General features: G+C 45.2%; 1 pseudogene; it reads left to right on the top strand.

Moving 5' to 3' along the window:
- The first annotated feature begins 405 nt into the window (after window positions 1-405).
- Window positions 406-524, top strand: LOC118602209 (annotated as a pseudogene).
- Window positions 525-6,691: the final 6,167 nt, after the last annotated feature.

The following is a 6,691-nucleotide window of genomic DNA, read 5'->3' as shown; positions in this document are numbered from 1 at the left end:
ACCAACAATTAAAATGAATAAAAACCATTTTTTAAAAAAAGGAACTAAAAATAAATATATTACTTAAACCAATAATCATAAATGGACTAAATTCTCCCTTTAAAGAACGAACTCTCAGGCTAAAAGTAAAACTAAATTTTCGCACATTTGCAATTCATAAAAGACATTTCTAAAAGTAAATAATGAAGAAATGTTGGTTTTAATACTCAAAGATATGCTAGGAAAATGTACACCTTTAAGAAACAAGAAAGGTGACATTTCAATATAAAGCTGAATTCAAGGCCTGAACTATTAAATGAAGAAAAGAATTAGATATTATACCATAAAAGATACAATCCTCGAAGAAGATAAAACAGCCATGGAACTTTGGGTAATAAAAAATGTAACAGCAAAATACGTAGAACAGTCTACGGCCATGCCACCCTGGACGAGCCTGATCCTGTCTGATCTCGGAAGCTAAACAGGGTCGGGCCTGGTTAGTACTTGGCTGGGAGACCACCTAGGAAGACCAGGTGCTATAGGCGTAATAATATTAAAAAATAAGGGATCGTAAGTTGACAATGTCCTTGCAATCTGTGAGGCCAACCAAGGGTTGCCTTGCCTAAAAAGAAAAAGAAAAAGAACAAAAATGCCTATAAATTTAAGGGAAAAGTTGATAAAATCACAATGATAGTAGAAGATTCTATTACATCTTTTTCATTATTTTGGTGTATCAAGGAGTTAAAAATTAGCAATGTAAAAAAGTAGTTAAATATCGCAACCAACAAGTTAACGTAATAGATCTACATGATTTTTTTTTTTTTAAGTCCTGGAAAACATGTTTAAAAATCAAGATTTACTTAACCATGAAGAAAACAAATAAGTTCTCTTCAATATGGGATTTCACAGGTCTCATTTTTGGATCACACTCCTCACGGACTATAGCTATTTTTGTCTTTCCCGCTCCCTCATTCCAATGGAAAATAAATCAGCATGCGGGATAGGGCGAGTCACACCTAATGCAGTGATGAGGAGAAGGCCGATGGAGGGATGGAGCCAAGGGAGCCGAGGGAGCCGGTGTCGCTGAGGGCCTGCCACGTGCTGGTAGGTCTGTGTGCCCCCTTTTCCTACATTTCCTCGTCCAGTTCTCAGCACAGCCCCGTGTAGAGGAATCGCCACCCATTTTGCAGGCGATGAACAGTTAGTTATTCTCACGCTTCACTATTTCGACGATCAGATCCCTATCGACACCAGCAAACAAAATCCCTGCCTTTCATTGGAGACATACCCTCTGCCCTCACATTCAAGCCTCTTTCCCATCTCTGGGCGGCTCTCTTCCACTTCCGTAGTAAAATGGGGATTGTCACACTGACCCACTTCCCAGCAGGGCTGTGAGATGTAGCGACTAATTACTAAGGCTAATAAAATATTTACAGAGCCTATAGCACACTCTGGAAGTGCAAGGGCCTATTTAATAAAAACAATGACAGTGCTAGATAAACACCGCACAGAGCCTAGTGCCACTCTTGAGAAGAGTAAACAACTTGGCAGGGTAATTTCAAGCTCTATTAGACTCTTGCAGCAAATATCACTGTTACCCAAGAAGAGAGAAAATCTGCCACACAGGAAATCTTGACTGAAGCCCACGGCCCAGCCATGCAGAGCAGTGTAGTTTGATTAAAATGAGCAGTGACCTTTCATGCAAGCGCTGGTATCTCTGGGCTTTTCAGAATTCAGGAAGGCGGAAGTGAATCTGCTCCGTGCAACCTTGGGCTCAAGCTCCAGGGCCTTGCTTGCATTGTAAAGAAACGCCTCTCCAGGAATCCAAACCGGAGGGCGATCTGGGCTCCAGCCAGAGGAAGAGAGGGATGTCTTGGTGAACCGTGTAGGAGCATTTGGAATCCTTGCAAGGGACAATAGAAAGAGCAAACAGTGCGGCCCATTTAAATAACAAAAAGGCCATTGTATCAGAAGGGTCCAGACAGGAAAACAGCACCCACGCCAGGAATTTGGTGCAGGGGACTAGAGGTGGTAGAAAAGCCGAAAGGGCACCAGGGGGACAGCGAGGCCAGCCAGAGATCGGCAGCAGTGGGAAGCCGCTACCAGCCCTGGGTCTGGAGACACAAAGGCAGAGGGAGCGTTACGAAGCCCAGATGTGAGCTGGCACCAAAGAAGATGCAGCCACCGCCAGAGAGAGACACACCTGGAACCAGAGAGAGGAGGGGAGACGTCCTGCCTCCTCCTTCTTCCTGCTGTCCAGTGTCCCGCTGACCAAGTCCAAGCAGAAGCCAGTAGGCAAGGACGCGTAGTGTGCATGGGCAGCACGGAACAGAGCGGGGAGGGCTCAGAGGGCCAGTGGCCAGACGCCCAGGGGAGGGCAGGGCAGTGGGAGGAGGGGTGAGCGAGGCTGGCTAAGGCAGATAGGATGCTAGACGCTCATGGAAGAAAAATGGGAAACGTAGGTTTTGAAGCCAGGCGTGACTTGCCCCATCCCACGTGCTGATCCGGGACCGAGTTCTGGCTGGTGAGTCGTCCCCTGGTAAGCCTGGTGCCTGCCGCATCCACTCCCCGTGAACACAACAAGCCTTTGGGTCAAGAGACATGGGTCTAGTCACTTAACGCAAGTTGTGGAATTGCCAGCACTGGCAGGCTCTGGGAGCGTGTTGGCTTTCTTGCTCCGAATCTGATTTCCAGTCTTTTACTGCTTCGGAGACACAGTGCCAGGGCCGACCTAATTCTGACTGGTCAACCAAATTCTCACCTCATGTAGGCATGGAATTCTAGCCACCTTTGCTTTCCGCACAAATTACTAAGCCTGACAATAGTATCAGTGAACAGGGCAATGTGTTAAAAAGACCAGAATCTGTGAATCAGTGGGGCGACTTTAGGAAGCAATCTAGAAAGTTCCAGGCAAGCCTTCCTTCAGTGTTCTTCCCCGAGAATGTCTTATGAATCAAGGAAAAAGGATGAAATTCATGGGGTGTTTGTTCATTTAATGGTTCACTTGGGCTTTGACTAATTTTGTTCTTGCGACAGTGTGATAATTTTAGAAACTCCAAATTGGGAAGTGAAAGGTAATTCATTTCCATTCATTCTGTGTCAACAGGAATGAATTGCTGGGAACAGAGTGTTCCTTTAGGTGGACAGGTATTTGGGGTTTCACAAACTGTGTAGAAAGTCAGGGAGACACCGTATTTAAAGACGTATAATTTGTCGGTGGCAGAACAGGAGACCAGCATCCAGGGCTCCGGGCCAGGGGTTGTGCCAGTGACATGAGGCGAGCAATTTGGTTAATGCTGGTGCCCCGGCCCCATCTCTGTTCAGAGGCACCTTTTGATTTCAAATAGCTCGACGAGAATATTTATTCTTGCTTCCTATGGACATGACACTGTTCGGTTCCCCCTGCCCCGCCTTCTGGAGGCCCACGAGTTTTAAGATCTGACCCTCATCCAGGGGAAGCTCATACGACTGGACTATGTTATCTGACGGAGTGCATTTCCTGGTGCCTAGCACGGTGCCTGGCACACAGCAAGAGCTCAAGCGGCGGAACTTCTTTCCCAGGGGCGTTGTTGTTCATCAGCGATGGTGCCGGGCTGTCTCCGTTTGCCCCTCGCAGCAGGCTGACCCTCATGGACTGTAGCAAGGATCTTGTTTGCCCCTGTTTCCTTTTTGGTGTGGCTACGGGAGGTGCTGGTGGGGATTGGAGCACGAGAGGGGCGTGTGAGGGAGAGCTACACGCCTCTTCTCAAAGCCGCCACTCCTGTGCACGTCATCGCACGCTCCCTCTGCAGCCTCAGGACTAGGGGAGATGCCACGTTCCACAGTTTCCAGCCCCAGGTCCTTCACTGGACCCCGCTGGCTTCCTACACCTGTCCACCCTTCATCCTCATCCTTTCTTACACTCTCCTCAATTACTCCACTTGAGGATGCCTTCCTTTTCTTTTCTGGACTCTGTCTAATCTAGTCATTGAGTAATCTATGTTTCATGGTAAAACAACAACAACAACAACAACAACAACAATAACGACAACAGTTCGAACACTCTCAGGGCCTGTCGTGGGCTCTTTGCCCAGTTGTGGTCTGCGCACACCAGTGTCTTTGCTATTTCGTCCTTTCAAAGTCCTCATCAGGCAGTCTATGGGAGAGGAAGTTGGAGGAATTTGAACCGAGGAGAGTAATCACACATTAGACTCATAGCCTATGCATACAGATTTGCGGGCGCATGGCCAATCAAGAGTATTCTGTCGCACTGTAACCACAAGAATGCTCCCGTACCGGTGCTGAGCTCATGAGTTCCATACACCTCTCTTCTGTGGCCAGAGATTCTTAAGAGAGATACTGTACCCAGAACATTTGCTATGATTTCTGGGAAACTAAGCATTACAGTCCAGCACCTAGAAAGGGTTGGGCACACCATGGTCACTCACTATCTATCCATGGTCTAATGAATGAATTCTGGGATATCTCCGCATCCCACTATGGCTGGCGTATGGGGTAGAGTCACAGAAAGCATGATCTCCTTGAGCGCAAATGTGTCGCCATGTGCCTCCATACCTAGGTGTCCAGGCATCATCTGTAGAATGTAATGAGCTCATCTTTAGCAGACACCGGCAGAAGACTGGGTCTCTGATTTTAAGTTGCCTCTTCTAAGGGAATATACCAAGCTCTCTTGAAGTTGGCAATTCACGTTAAGCTCTCAATTCTATCTTCTTAAATGGCTAGAAGAAAAAAGGATGAGGGGACTTAAAATCTCTGCAGCAAACTCCACTCCATCACTGCCGAAAGTCCCTGACCAGAAGCTGCTCACAGGCCGACCCATACCGACGTATGAGCCCTTCCCCTGAAGCAGGTTTGCACTGCTAATCGAAAATGAGGGAACTGCACAGGGAACAAGATTTGCCGTCGGTGAAAGATTATGGTTAAACTGACCTGGTAATGTTGAACTAGTGGTTTTGGGGAGCCAGCCATCTATGCAGGAGACTGCTTTGTCTGTGTAGCTTTGCGCCCCAAATTAATGGACTTGGTGGTAGAGAAAGAAGCAAGTCCTGAATCCGTTAGTGAAACATAGATGTAGTCTAACCTTTGGTTGCAGATAAACACTCACAGGTATTACAAATTACTGTCATGATCCCAAATCCTGCAGGATAAATGGGACGTTACTATGGGGTATCTGAAACTCTCTCCCTGACTCCCTTCCCCCAGCCGACTGAAGCGGTTATTTTTATGGGTGCTTAGGAACAGAGTGACCGGAATACAGCAAAAGAAACTGGTAAACCAGGAGCCTTGGAAAAGCTGAATTCCACACTTGGCTGTTTTCCTGTTTGCTAAAATCAGCAATAATGTTAACAAAAGCAGATACTAGATACTTATACATTAACTCTAATTTGAATAGGTTATTGGAATTTTGTTTTGTAAATAATATTGTAACATAACATTAAATTTTAAAGTATTCAATTATATTATTACCAAATGACAAGCTTCCCTTTATTTTCTTACATCGTATAATTATTTGTAAACAGATAACCTGAGTTCAAATTAAAAATTTAAACTCTGCAGATCACTAACCTACGAAGTCATGACAGTTATTTATGAAACAGTAATATCCACCTTCTAAAACCAGAAATTTTGTTGTTTTTAAATAAAATTTTTATTAAAATCTAGCATAAGTACAGAAAAATGCACAAATCCTATGTTTAATTCAAAGAAAGTAAGTTTATATTTTAATATTTAATTTTATATGATTTCTGGGTTGCAATTTATTCTAGCATATCTTTCTAAAGCACCAGTAGAATTAATCTACGTTTTGCTCGTTCAAAAATATAAGCTGATGTTTCACATAAATTACTTTATTATTCGTTACCCGTGTGTCTTGAACTTAAGTATCTGGGAGTTAGAAAATGCTAGCCACACAAGTATGAGCACATGCCTTTCAGGGTGGTCAGCGGGGACAACGGTTACTAGCTTGTCATGGTTTGCCCAGGATTTTGATCATTTTAGCCCTAAAATCAGTCCTGAACAATCCAAGACAATTGGTCATCCTAGCAGGGCTGGGGTGTAGCCTGGTCTGCCCATTGCATTTCCATGTTGGACCCTCTTTCCCTTCTCCACTCACCCTACCCCTTCTCTTTGAGCCCCTAGATGACTTCTGTAAGCAGACACAGAAGTGTGGATGCTGGTGGCAAGGAGGAGCAAGGAGGAGACTGGGAGGGCACCTGACGGAGACTCCCAAAGTGGGTTCTCAGCGCCAACGTAGATTCTCTTTCCTTGCTGCCATTTAAACTGCTTTTATGCTGCAGGTTCTTCTTTTTGGGGGTTGGTAATATTTTTCTGCCGCTCAGCCAGCGCCTCTTTTGTGTGCTGGCCTGGGGGAAATCCTTATGGAGAGCTGTATATGCTTGCCTTGCGGCCTCAGGCCACAGTGGCTAAGCCTGTTCTTGATTATCTCTTGTTCTCCCAAATGGACCCTCTTCATATGAAAGATCCTACCAGGATTTGTATTTTCTGGAACATGAAAGATAGGGATGGGAGAATTTTTGTGGGTGAAGTGGGTGGGAATATAGAAATATTTAAATCTTACCAAAACATATTTATATAAAGAGAAGAAAAAAGAGAAAACTTACCCCACAGTACCTGCCTACACAGAAAGAAAGAAAATATCGATGTGTGTGTCTGGGGGCCGGGTAGGGGGAGAGCAGACTGAGAAAAATGGTTG

This window comes from Rousettus aegyptiacus, unplaced genomic scaffold (genome assembly GCF_014176215.1).
Source record: "Rousettus aegyptiacus isolate mRouAeg1 unplaced genomic scaffold, mRouAeg1.p scaffold_m13_p_4, whole genome shotgun sequence".
NCBI classification, from domain to species: Eukaryota; Metazoa; Chordata; class Mammalia; order Chiroptera; family Pteropodidae; genus Rousettus; species Rousettus aegyptiacus.
The sequence above is the reverse complement of the archived record's forward strand: the minus strand, read 5'-3'. Positions and strand labels throughout refer to the sequence as shown.